The sequence below is a fragment of the Paralichthys olivaceus genome, chromosome 6 (assembly GCF_024713975.1).
Source record: "Paralichthys olivaceus isolate ysfri-2021 chromosome 6, ASM2471397v2, whole genome shotgun sequence".
NCBI lineage: Eukaryota > Metazoa > Chordata > Actinopteri > Pleuronectiformes > Paralichthyidae > Paralichthys > Paralichthys olivaceus.
This window is the reverse complement of record NC_091098.1, coordinates 14,390,883-14,404,792: the sequence shown is the minus strand read 5'-3', so window position 1 is coordinate 14,404,792 and position 13,910 is coordinate 14,390,883.

Here is a 13,910-nt window from a genome sequence, read left to right as displayed (position 1 = left end):
GGAAAAAGGCAAATGCGTCCTTGTTTACAGCTCGTGGCAGATGGTGCAATGATTGGGCAGAAGAGCACAGAGAGGTGTAGGTGCACAGCTTGATAATTGCCTGTCTTGGACATCACAACAATATCTCATCTGTAGGAAAAGCTGCTTACCTCGGCTGGCATGGTTGGTAGGATAGTCATAGTTATAGGTGACATATGCTTTAATCGGATGTCTGTTAGATTAATGTGCTGCTATGTAGGGGTAATTAATAGAAACTGAAGTCATAAGTTAAGGATATAAGAGCGATAAGTAATCTAAGTAAAGTTTTTATAACCTGAAGGTTGAAAAAAGGCCGAAACTGTGAAAAAGCAGCTTCCATCATTCCTTTCATTTGACCCAAAGGAATCTAATTCAAGGGATAATGTATAACCTAGGATGTCAAGGTGTTGAACTGCTTAATTGATTTCATCGGGAGTTTACAGAGAGGAATTAACAAAAACTCAACAAAAAAATGTCAACTCTTTTTTTGAAGAGCATTGTGTAACTTTTAATTATGGGTAATTTTTGGAATAAAACCTAATTATTTTTCAGGTGCAACATAGTGCATTTTTATTATTATCTTACACTGCAGCTCAACCATTTCTCTCTCTCCCTCTCTGAATTGAGAGAAATGCATTAATGGATGAATTTTATAAAAATGTATCAGAAAATTCTTCTTCTTCTAAAGCAGGACTGAGAGCTACTTGGTGGTACTGAGTAATACGAAGGGCAACCAGTTTGATACACTCTTCTGAAATAACACATTTGATCAGTTTGCCTTTAGTTATATATCATTATTAATGATAAATGATACTCATCTATGTGAAGACACTGATCACATTAATGATTTCTCACAATAATTATCAACAATGACTTAACAAGATGGGAAACAGATAATATATATTCAACACTTTATTTCTATTAATCTCAGCAATTGTCTAAATTTTCAGATGATCACTTCTACAACATTTCATAAGAAAAATGTCCCATTTCACTAATGTGACGGTATAAAAGGTAAATAATTACATTTAATTAGAAACGCATATCAAATTTTAGACGCAGCTCACTGGTGAGTTGTGTTATTTTTAGAACAAGCCTGCAGGCTACTCATGTGGTCCTTGTGGGCTACCTGATGCCCGAGGGAACCGTGTTGGTGACCCCTATTCTACGAGCTTGGTGGAAATGGTGAAACCACCAAATCTAAAAAAAAAAGTACAAGATATTTTTGAATAACTTTTCTTCTGAAAGCGGTAGAGACTTGGGCATTTCAGGATTAATAAAGGGTAGCCTTCCATTTTTTAGGGTTAGGGTTGCTATTAGGGTTAGGGATGAATACCCTTTGGAGATCAAGATATTCTTCAATAACTTTTTTTCTGTAGGTCATAGAAACTTGGAAGTTGGTTCCATCTCTACTAATGTGGCTATGCCTGGGTAGCCTGCCACGCAACCACACCGAATTTCAGCACGTTTCGAGCAAGCAGTGCGGAGTTATTCACCCTATGGTGAATATGGGTTAGAGTTGCAATTAGGGTTAGGGTTGTGATTAGGGTTAGGGTTAGGGTTGTGATTAGGGTTAGGGTTAGGGTTGTGATTAGGGTTAGGGTTAGGGTTGTGATTAGGGTTAGGGTTAGGGATGAGTACCCATTGGAGATCAAGATATTCTTCCATAACTTTTTTTCTGTAGGTCATAGAGACTTGGAAGTTGGTTCCATCTCTACTAATGTGGCTATGCCCGATCCATTGGTACAACCCCCGAGCTTCTACGACCTTTGCCAGTGGTAGGGTTAGGGTTGTGATTAGTGTTTGCTTTTTGGGTTGTGATTAGGGTTAGGGTTAGGGATGAAAACCTATAGGAGTTCAAGATATTCTTCCATAACTTTTTTTCTGTAGGTCATAGAGACTTGGAAGTTGGTTCCATCGCCACTAATGTGGCTATGCCCGATCCATTGGGACCATCCCCGAGCTTCTACGACCTTCGCAAAGGGTGAAACCACCAAATCTATAAAAAAAAGTACAAGATATTTTTGAATAACTTTTTCTCTGAAATTCCTAGAGACTTGGGCATTTCAAGGTTGATAAAGGGTAGCCTGCCACACAACCACACCGAATTTCAGCACGTTTCGAGCAAGCAGTGCGGAGTTATTCACCCTATGGTGAATATGGGTTAGAGTTGCAATTAGGGTTAGGGTTGTGATTAGGGTTAGGGTTAGGGTTGTGATTAGGGTTAGGGTTAGGGATGAGTACCCATTGGAGATCAAGATATTCTTCCATAACTTTTTTTCTGTAGGTCATAGAGACTTGGAAGTTGGTTCCATCTCCACTAATGTGGCTATGCCCGATCCATTGGTACCACCCCCGAGCTTCTACGACCTTTGCAAGTGGTAGGGTTAGGGTTGTGATTAGTGTTTGCTTTTTGGGTTGTGATTAGGGTTAGGGTTAGGGATGAAAACCTATAGGAGTTCAAGATATTCTTCCAAAACTTTTTTTCTGAAGGTCATAGAGACTTGGAAGTTGGTTCCATCTCCACTAATGTGGCTATGCCCGATCCATTGGGACCATCCCCGAGCTTCTATGACCTTCGCAAATGGTGAAACCACCAAATCTATAAAAAAAAGTACAAGATATTTTTGAATAACTTTTTTTCTGAAATTCCTAGAGACTTGGGCATTTCAGGGTTGATAAAGGGTAGCCTGCAACGCAATCACACCGAATTTCAGCACGTTTCGAGCAAGCAGTGCGGAGTTATTCACCCTATGGTGAATATGGGTTAGAGTTGCAATTAGGGTTAGGGTTGTGATTAGGGTTAGGGTTAGGGTTGTGATTAGGGTTAGGGTTAGGGTTAGGGTTGTGATTAGGGTTAGGGTTAGGGATGAGTACCCATTGGAGATCAAGATATTCTTCCATAACTTTTTTTCTGTAGGTCATAGAGACTTGGAAGTTGGTTCCATCTCCACTAATGTGGCTATGCCCGATCCATTGGTACCACCCCCGAGCTTCTACGACCTTTGCAAGTGGTAGGGTTAGGGTTGTGATTAGTGTTTGCTTTTTGGGTTGTGATTAGGGTTAGGGTTAGGGATGAAAACCTATAGGAGTTCAAGATATTCTTCAATAACTTTTTTTCTGAAGGTCATAGAGACTTGGAAGTTGGTTCCATCTCCACTAATGTGGCTATGCCCGATCCATTGGGACCATCGCCGAGCTTCTACGACCTTCGCAAATGGTGTAACCACCAAATCTCTAAAAAAAAGTACAAGATATTTTTGAATAACTTTTTCTCTGAAATTCCTAGAGACTTGGGCATTTCAGGATTGATAAAGGGTAGCCTGCCACGCAACCACACCGAATTTCAGCACGTTTCGAGCAAGCGGTGCGGAGTTATTCACCCTATGGTGAATATGGGTTAGAGTTGCAATTAGGGTTAGGGTTGTGATTAGGGTTAGGGTTAGGGTTGTGATTAGGGTTAGGGTTAGGGATGAGTACCCATTGGAGATCAAGATATTCTTCCATAACTTTTTTTCTGTAGGTCATAGAGACTTGGAAGTTGGTTCCATCTCTACTAATGTGGCTATGCCCGATCCATTGGTACAACCCCCGAGCTTCTACGACCTTTGCCAGTGGTAGGGTTAGGGTTGTGATTAGTGTTTGCTTTTTGGGTTGTGATTAGGGTTAGGGTTAGGGATGAAAACCTATAGGAGTTCAAGATATTCTTCCATAACTTTTTTTCTGTAGGTCATAGAGACTTGGAAGTTGGTTCCATCTCCACTAATGTGGCTATGCCCGATCCATTGGGACCATCCCCGAGCTTCTACGACCTTCGCAAATGGTGAAACCACCAAATCTCTAAAAAAAAGTACAAGATATTTTTGAATAACCTTTTCTCTGAAATTCCTAGAGACTTGGGCATTTCAGGATTGATAAAGGGTAGCCTGCCACGCAACCACACCGAATTTCAGCACGTTTCGAGCAAGCAGTGCGGAGTTATTCACCCTATGGTGAATATGGGTTAGAGTTGCAATTAGGGTTAGGGTTGTGATTAGGGTTAGGGTTAGGGTTAGGGTTAGGGTTGTGATTAGGGTTAGGGTTAGGGATGAGTACCCATTGGAGATCAAGATATTCTTCCATAACTTTTTTTCTGTAGGTCATAGAGACTTGGAAGTTGGTTCCATCTCCACTAATGTGGCTATGCCCGATCCATTGGTACCACCCCCGAGCTTCTACGACCTTTGCAAGTGGTAGGGTTAGGGTTGTGATTAGTGTTTGCTTTTTGGGTTGTGATTAGGGTTAGGGTTAGGGATGAAAACCTATAGGAGTTCAAGATATTCTTCAACAACTTTTTTTCTGAAGGTCATAGAGACTTGGAAGTTGGTTCCATCTCCACTAATGTGGCTATGCCCGATCCATTGGGACCATCGCCGAGCTTCTACGACCTTCGCAAATGGTGAAACCACCAAATCTCTAAAAAAAAGTACAAGATATTTTTGAATAACTTTTTCTCTGAAATTCCTAGAGACTTGGGCATTTCAGGATTGATAAAGGGTAGCCTGCCACGCAACCACACCGAATTTCAGCACGTTTCGAGCAAGCAGTGCGGAGTTATTCACCCTATGGTGAATATGGGTTAGAGTTGCAATTAGGGTTAGGGTTGTGATTAGGGTTAGGGTTAGGGTTGTGATTAGGGTTAGGGTTAGGGTTGTGATTAGGGTTAGGGTTAGGGATGAGTACCCATTGGAGATCAAGATATTCTTCCATAACTTTTTTTCTGTAGGTCATAGAGACTTGGAAGTTGGTTCCATCTCTACTAATGTGGCTATGCCCGATCCATTGGTACAACCCCCGAGCTTCTACGACCTTTGCCAGTGGTAGGGTTAGGGTTGTGATTAGTGTTTGCTTTTTGGGTTGTGATTAGGGTTAGGGTTAGGGATGAAAACCTATAGGAGTTCAAGATATTCTTCCATAACTTTTTTTCTGTAGGTCATAGAGACTTGGAAGTTGGTTCCATCTCCACTAATGTGGCTATGCCCGATCCATTGGGACCATCCCCGAGCTTCTACGACCTTCGCAAAGGGTGAAACCACCAAATCTCTAAAAAAAAGTACAAGATATTTTTGAATAACTTTTTCTCTGAAATTCCTAGAGACTTGGGCATTTCAGGGTTGATAAAGGGTAGCCTGCCACACAACCACACCGAATTTCAGCACGTTTCGAGCAAGCAGTGCGGAGTTATTCACCCTATGGTGAATATGGGTTAGAGTTGCAATTAGGGTTAGGGTTGTGATTAGGGTTAGGGTTAGGGTTGTGATTAGGGTTAGGGTTAGGGATGAGTACCCATTGGAGATCAAGATATTCTTCCATAACTTTTTTTCTGTAGGTCATAGAGACTTGGAAGTTGGTTCCATCTCCACTAATGTGGCTATGCCCGATCCATTGGTACCACCCCCGAGCTTCTACGACCTTTGCAAGTGGTAGGGTTAGGGTTGTGATTAGTGTTTGCTTTTTGGGTTGTGATTAGGGTTAGGGTTAGGGATGAAAACCTATAGGAGTTCAAGATATTCTTCCAAAACTTTTTTTCTGAAGGTCATAGAGACTTGGAAGTTGGTTCCATCTCCACTAATGTGGCTATGCCCGATCCATTGGGACCATCCCCGAGCTTCTATGACCTTCGCAAATGGTGAAACCACCAAATCTATAAAAAAAAGTACAAGATATTTTTGAATAACTTTTTTTCTGAAATTCCTAGAGACTTGGGCATTTCAGGGTTGATAAAGGGTAGCCTGCAACGCAATCACACCGAATTTCAGCACGTTTCGAGCAAGCAGTGCGGAGTTATTCACCCTATGGTGAATATGGGTTAGAGTTGCAATTAGGGTTAGGGTTGTGATTAGGGTTAGGGTTAGGGTTGTGATTAGGGTTAGGGTTAGGGTTAGGGTTGTGATTAGGGTTAGGGTTAGGGATGAGTACCCATTGGAGATCAAGATATTCTTCCATAACTTTTTTTCTGTAGGTCATAGAGACTTGGAAGTTGGTTCCATCTCCACTAATGTGGCTATGCCCGATCCATTGGTACCACCCCCGAGCTTCTACGACCTTTGCAAGTGGTAGGGTTAGGGTTGTGATTAGTGTTTGCTTTTTGGGTTGTGATTAGGGTTAGGGTTAGGGATGAAAACCTATAGGAGTTCAAGATATTCTTCAATAACTTTTTTTCTGAAGGTCATAGAGACTTGGAAGTTGGTTCCATCTCCACTAATGTGGCTATGCCCGATCCATTGGGACCATCGCCGAGCTTCTACGACCTTCGCAAATGGTGTAACCACCAAATCTCTAAAAAAAAGTACAAGATATTTTTGAATAACTTTTTCTCTGAAATTCCTAGAGACTTGGGCATTTCAGGATTGATAAAGGGTAGCCTGCCACGCAACCACACCGAATTTCAGCACGTTTCGAGCAAGCGGTGCGGAGTTATTCACCCTATGGTGAATATGGGTTAGAGTTGCAATTAGGGTTAGGGTTGTGATTAGGGTTAGGGTTAGGGTTGTGATTAGGGTTAGGGTTAGGGATGAGTACCCATTGGAGATCAAGATATTCTTCCATAACTTTTTTTCTGTAGGTCATAGAGACTTGGAAGTTGGTTCCATCTCTACTAATGTGGCTATGCCCGATCCATTGGTACAACCCCCGAGCTTCTACGACCTTTGCCAGTGGTAGGGTTAGGGTTGTGATTAGTGTTTGCTTTTTGGGTTGTGATTAGGGTTAGGGTTAGGGATGAAAACCTATAGGAGTTCAAGATATTCTTCCATAACTTTTTTTCTGTAGGTCATAGAGACTTGGAAGTTGGTTCCATCTCCACTAATGTGGCTATGCCCGATCCATTGGGACCATCGCCGAGCTTCTACGACCTTCGCAAATGGTGAAACCACCAAATCTCTAAAAAAAAGTACAAGATATTTTTGAATAACTTTTTCTCTGAAATTCCTAGAGACTTGGGCATTTCAGGATTGATAAAGGGTAGCCTGCCACGCAACCACACCGAATTTCAGCACGTTTCGAGCAAGCAGTGCGGAGTTATTCACCCTATGGTGAATATGGGTTAGAGTTGCAATTAGGGTTAGGGTTGTGATTAGGGTTAGGGTTAGGGTTGTGATTAGGGTTAGGGTTAGGGTTGTGATTAGGGTTAGGGTTAGGGATGAGTACCCATTGGAGATCAAGATATTCTTCCATAACTTTTTTTCTGTAGGTCATAGAGACTTGGAAGTTGGTTCCATCTCTACTAATGTGGCTATGCCCGATCCATTGGTACAACCCCCGAGCTTCTACGACCTTTGCCAGTGGTAGGGTTAGGGTTGTGATTAGTGTTTGCTTTTTGGGTTGTGATTAGGGTTAGGGTTAGGGATGAAAACCTATAGGAGTTCAAGATATTCTTCCATAACTTTTTTTCTGTAGGTCATAGAGACTTGGAAGTTGGTTCCATCTCCACTAATGTGGCTATGCCCGATCCATTGGGACCATCCCCGAGCTTCTACGACCTTCGCAAAGGGTGAAACCACCAAATCTCTAAAAAAAAGTACAAGATATTTTTGAATAACTTTTTCTCTGAAATTCCTAGAGACTTGGGCATTTCAGGGTTGATAAAGGGTAGCCTGCCACACAACCACACCGAATTTCAGCACGTTTCGAGCAAGCAGTGCGGAGTTATTCACCCTATGGTGAATATGGGTTAGAGTTGCAATTAGGGTTAGGGTTGTGATTAGGGTTAGGGTTAGGGTTGTGATTAGGGTTAGGGTTAGGGATGAGTACCCATTGGAGATCAAGATATTCTTCCATAACTTTTTTTCTGTAGGTCATAGAGACTTGGAAGTTGGTTCCATCTCCACTAATGTGGCTATGCCCGATCCATTGGTACCACCCCCGAGCTTCTACGACCTTTGCAAGTGGTAGGGTTAGGGTTGTGATTAGTGTTTGCTTTTTGGGTTGTGATTAGGGTTAGGGTTAGGGATGAAAACCTATAGGAGTTCAAGATATTCTTCCAAAACTTTTTTTCTGAAGGTCATAGAGACTTGGAAGTTGGTTCCATCTCCACTAATGTGGCTATGCCCGATCCATTGGGACCATCCCCGAGCTTCTATGACCTTCGCAAATGGTGAAACCACCAAATCTATAAAAAAAAGTACAAGATATTTTTGAATAACTTTTTTTCTGAAATTCCTAGAGACTTGGGCATTTCAGGGTTGATAAAGGGTAGCCTGCAACGCAATCACACCGAATTTCAGCACGTTTCGAGCAAGCAGTGCGGAGTTATTCACCCTATGGTGAATATGGGTTAGAGTTGCAATTAGGGTTAGGGTTGTGATTAGGGTTAGGGTTAGGGTTGTGATTAGGGTTAGGGTTAGGGTTAGGGTTGTGATTAGGGTTAGGGTTAGGGATGAGTACCCATTGGAGATCAAGATATTCTTCCATAACTTTTTTTCTGTAGGTCATAGAGACTTGGAAGTTGGTTCCATCTCCACTAATGTGGCTATGCCCGATCCATTGGTACCACCCCCGAGCTTCTACGACCTTTGCAAGTGGTAGGGTTAGGGTTGTGATTAGTGTTTGCTTTTTGGGTTGTGATTAGGGTTAGGGTTAGGGATGAAAACCTATAGGAGTTCAAGATATTCTTCAATAACTTTTTTTCTGAAGGTCATAGAGACTTGGAAGTTGGTTCCATCTCCACTAATGTGGCTATGCCCGATCCATTGGGACCATCGCCGAGCTTCTACGACCTTCGCAAATGGTGTAACCACCAAATCTCTAAAAAAAAGTACAAGATATTTTTGAATAACTTTTTCTCTGAAATTCCTAGAGACTTGGGCATTTCAGGATTGATAAAGGGTAGCCTGCCACGCAACCACACCGAATTTCAGCACGTTTCGAGCAAGCGGTGCGGAGTTATTCACCCTATGGTGAATATGGGTTAGAGTTGCAATTAGGGTTAGGGTTGTGATTAGGGTTAGGGTTAGGGTTGTGATTAGGGTTAGGGTTAGGGATGAGTACCCATTGGAGATCAAGATATTCTTCCATAACTTTTTTTCTGTAGGTCATAGAGACTTGGAAGTTGGTTCCATCTCTACTAATGTGGCTATGCCCGATCCATTGGTACAACCCCCGAGCTTCTACGACCTTTGCCAGTGGTAGGGTTAGGGTTGTGATTAGTGTTTGCTTTTTGGGTTGTGATTAGGGTTAGGGTTAGGGATGAAAACCTATAGGAGTTCAAGATATTCTTCCATAACTTTTTTTCTGTAGGTCATAGAGACTTGGAAGTTGGTTCCATCTCCACTAATGTGGCTATGCCCGATCCATTGGGACCATCCCCGAGCTTCTACGACCTTCGCAAATGGTGAAACCACCAAATCTCTAAAAAAAAGTACAAGATATTTTTGAATAACCTTTTCTCTGAAATTCCTAGAGACTTGGGCATTTCAGGATTGATAAAGGGTAGCCTGCCACGCAACCACACCGAATTTCAGCACGTTTCGAGCAAGCAGTGCGGAGTTATTCACCCTATGGTGAATATGGGTTAGAGTTGCAATTAGGGTTAGGGTTGTGATTAGGGTTAGGGTTAGGGTTAGGGTTGTGATTAGGGTTAGGGTTAGGGTTGTGATTAGGGTTAGGGTTAGGGATGAGTACCCATTGGAGATCAAGATATTCTTCCATAACTTTTTTTCTGTAGGTCATAGAGACTTGGAAGTTGGTTCCATCTCCACTAATGTGGCTATGCCCGATCCATTGGTACCACCCCCGAGCTTCTACGACCTTTGCAAGTGGTAGGGTTAGGGTTGTGATTAGTGTTTGCTTTTTGGGTTGTGATTAGGGTTAGGGTTAGGGATGAAAACGTATAGGAGTTCAAGATATTCTTCAATAACTTTTTTTCTGAAGGTCATAGAGACTTGGAAGTTGGTTCCATCTCCACTAATGTGGCTATGCCCGATCCATTGGGACCATCGCCGAGCTTCTACGACCTTCGCAAATGGTGAAACCACCAAATCTATAAAAAAAAGTACAAGATATTTTTGAATAACTTTTTCTCTGAAATTCCTAGAGACTTGGGCATTTCAGGATTGATAAAGGGTAGCCTGCCACGCAACCACACCGAATCTCAGCACGTTTCGAGCAAGCAGTGCGGAGTTATTCACCCTATGGTGAATATGGGTTAGAGTTGCAATTAGGGTTAGGGTTGTGATTAGGGTTAGGGTTAGGGTTAGGGTTAGGGTTGTGATTAGGGTTAGGGTTAGGGATGAGTACCCATTGGAGATCAAGATATTCTTCCATAACTTTTTTTCTGTAGGTCATAGAGACTTGGAAGTTGGTTCCATTTCCACTAATGTGGCTATGCCCGATCCATTGGTACCACCCCCGAGCTTCTACGACCTTTGCAAGTGGTAGGGTTAGGGTTGTGATTAGTGTTTGCTTTTTGGGTTGTGATTAGGGTTAGGGTTAGGGATGAAAACCTATAGGAGTTCAAGATATTCTTCAACAACTTTTTTTCTGAAGGTCATAGAGACTTGGAAGTTGGTTCCATCTCCACTAATGTGGCTATGCCCGATCCATTGGGACCATCGCCGAGCTTCTACGACCTTCGCAAATGGTGAAACCACCAAATCTCTAAAAAAAAGTACAAGATATTTTTGAATAACTTTTTCTCTGAAATTCCTAGAGACTTGGGCATTTCAGGATTGATAAAGGGTAGCCTGCCACGCGACCACACCGAATTTCAGCACGTTTCGAGCAAGCAGTGCGGAGTTATTCACCCTATGGTGAATATGGGTTAGAGTTGCAATTAGGGTTAGGGTTGTGATTAGGGTTAGGGTTAGGGTTGTGATTAGGGTTAGGGTTAGGGTTGTGATTAGGGTTAGGGTTAGGGATGAGTACCCATTGGAGATCAAGATATTCTTCCATAACTTTTTTTCTGTAGGTCATAGAGACTTGGAAGTTGGTTCCATCTCTACTAATGTGGCTATGCCCGATCCATTGGTACAACCCCCGAGCTTCTACGACCTTTGCCAGTGGTAGGGTTAGGGTTGTGATTAGTGTTTGCTTTTTGGGTTGTGATTAGGGTTAGGGTTAGGGATGAAAACCTATAGGAGTTCAAGATATTCTTCCATAACTTTTTTTCTGTAGGTCATAGAGACTTGGAAGTTGGTTCCATCTCCACTAATGTGGCTATGCCCGATCCATTGGGACCATCCCCGAGCTTCTACGACCTTCGCAAATGGTGAAACCACCAAATCTCTAAAAAAAAGTACAAGATATTTTTGAATAACCTTTTCTCTGAAATTCCTAGAGACTTGGGCATTTCAGGATTGATAAAGGGTAGCCTGCCACGCAACCACACCGAATTTCAGCACGTTTCGAGCAAGCAGTGCGGAGTTATTCACCCTATGGTGAATATGGGTTAGAGTTGCAATTAGGGTTAGGGTTGTGATTAGGGTTAGGGTTAGGGTTAGGGTTAGGGTTGTGATTAGGGTTAGGGTTAGGGATGAGTACCCATTGGAGATCAAGATATTCTTCCATAACTTTTTTTCTGTAGGTCATAGAGACTTGGAAGTTGGTTCCATCTCCACTAATGTGGCTATGCCCGATCCATTGGTACCACCCCCGAGCTTCTACGACCTTTGCAAGTGGTAGGGTTAGGGTTGTGATTAGTGTTTGCTTTTTGGGTTGTGATTAGGGTTAGGGTTAGGGATGAAAACCTATAGGAGTTCAAGATATTCTTCAACAACTTTTTTTCTGAAGGTCATAGAGACTTGGAAGTTGGTTCCATCTCCACTAATGTGGCTATGCCCGATCCATTGGGACCATCGCCGAGCTTCTACGACCTTCGCAAATGGTGAAACCACCAAATCTCTAAAAAAAAGTACAAGATATTTTTGAATAACTTTTTCTCTGAAATTCCTAGAGACTTGGGCATTTCAGGATTGATAAAGGGTAGCCTGCCACGCAACCACACCGAATTTCAGCACGTTTCGAGCAAGCAGTGCGGAGTTATTCACCCTATGGTGAATATGGGTTAGAGTTGCAATTAGGGTTAGGGTTGTGATTAGGGTTAGGGTTAGGGTTGTGATTAGGGTTAGGGTTAGGGTTGTGATTAGGGTTAGGGTTAGGGATGAGTACCCATTGGAGATCAAGATATTCTTCCATAACTTTTTTTCTGTAGGTCATAGAGACTTGGAAGTTGGTTCCATCTCTACTAATGTGGCTATGCCCGATCCATTGGTACAACCCCCGAGCTTCTACGACCTTTGCCAGTGGTAGGGTTAGGGTTGTGATTAGTGTTTGCTTTTTGGGTTGTGATTAGGGTTAGGGTTAGGGATGAAAACCTATAGGAGTTCAAGATATTCTTCCATAACTTTTTTTCTGTAGGTCATAGAGACTTGGAAGTTGGTTCCATCTCCACTAATGTGGCTATGCCCGATCCATTGGGACCATCCCCGAGCTTCTACGACCTTCGCAAAGGGTGAAACCACCAAATCTCTAAAAAAAAGTACAAGATATTTTTGAATAACTTTTTCTCTGAAATTCCTAGAGACTTGGGCATTTCAGGGTTGATAAAGGGTAGCCTGCCACACAACCACACCGAATTTCAGCACGTTTCGAGCAAGCAGTGCGGAGTTATTCACCCTATGGTGAATATGGGTTAGAGTTGCAATTAGGGTTAGGGTTGTGATTAGGGTTAGGGTTAGGGTTGTGATTAGGGTTAGGGTTAGGGATGAGTACCCATTGGAGATCAAGATATTCTTCCATAACTTTTTTTCTGTAGGTCATAGAGACTTGGAAGTTGGTTCCATCTCCACTAATGTGGCTATGCCCGATCCATTGGTACCACCCCCGAGCTTCTACGACCTTTGCAAGTGGTAGGGTTAGGGTTGTGATTAGTGTTTGCTTTTTGGGTTGTGATTAGGGTTAGGGTTAGGGATGAAAACCTATAGGAGTTCAAGATATTCTTCCAAAACTTTTTTTCTGAAGGTCATAGAGACTTGGAAGTTGGTTCCATCTCCACTAATGTGGCTATGCCCGATCCATTGGGACCATCCCCGAGCTTCTATGACCTTCGCAAATGGTGAAACCACCAAATCTATAAAAAAAAGTACAAGATATTTTTGAATAACTTTTTTTCTGAAATTCCTAGAGACTTGGGCATTTCAGGGTTGATAAAGGGTAGCCTGCAACGCAATCACACCGAATTTCAGCACGTTTCGAGCAAGCAGTGCGGAGTTATTCACCCTATGGTGAATATGGGTTAGAGTTGCAATTAGGGTTAGGGTTGTGATTAGGGTTAGGGTTAGGGTTGTGATTAGGGTTAGGGTTAGGGTTAGGGTTGTGATTAGGGTTAGGGTTAGGGATGAGTACCCATTGGAGATCAAGATATTCTTCCATAACTTTTTTTCTGTAGGTCATAGAGACTTGGAAGTTGGTTCCATCTCCACTAATGTGGCTATGCCCGATCCATTGGTACCACCCCCGAGCTTCTACGACCTTTGCAAGTGGTAGGGTTAGGGTTGTGATTAGTGTTTGCTTTTTGGGTTGTGATTAGGGTTAGGGTTAGGGATGAAAACCTATAGGAGTTCAAGATATTCTTCAATAACTTTTTTTCTGAAGGTCATAGAGACTTGGAAGTTGGTTCCATCTCCACTAATGTGGCTATGCCCGATCCATTGGGACCATCGCCGAGCTTCTACGACCTTCGCAAATGGTGTAACCACCAAATCTCTAAAAAAAAGTACAAGATATTTTTGAATAACTTTTTCTCTGAAATTCCTAGAGACTTGGGCATTTCAGGATTGATAAAGGGTAGCCTGCCACGCAACCACACCGAATTTCAGCACGTTTCGAGCAAGCGGTGCGGAGTTATTCACCCTATG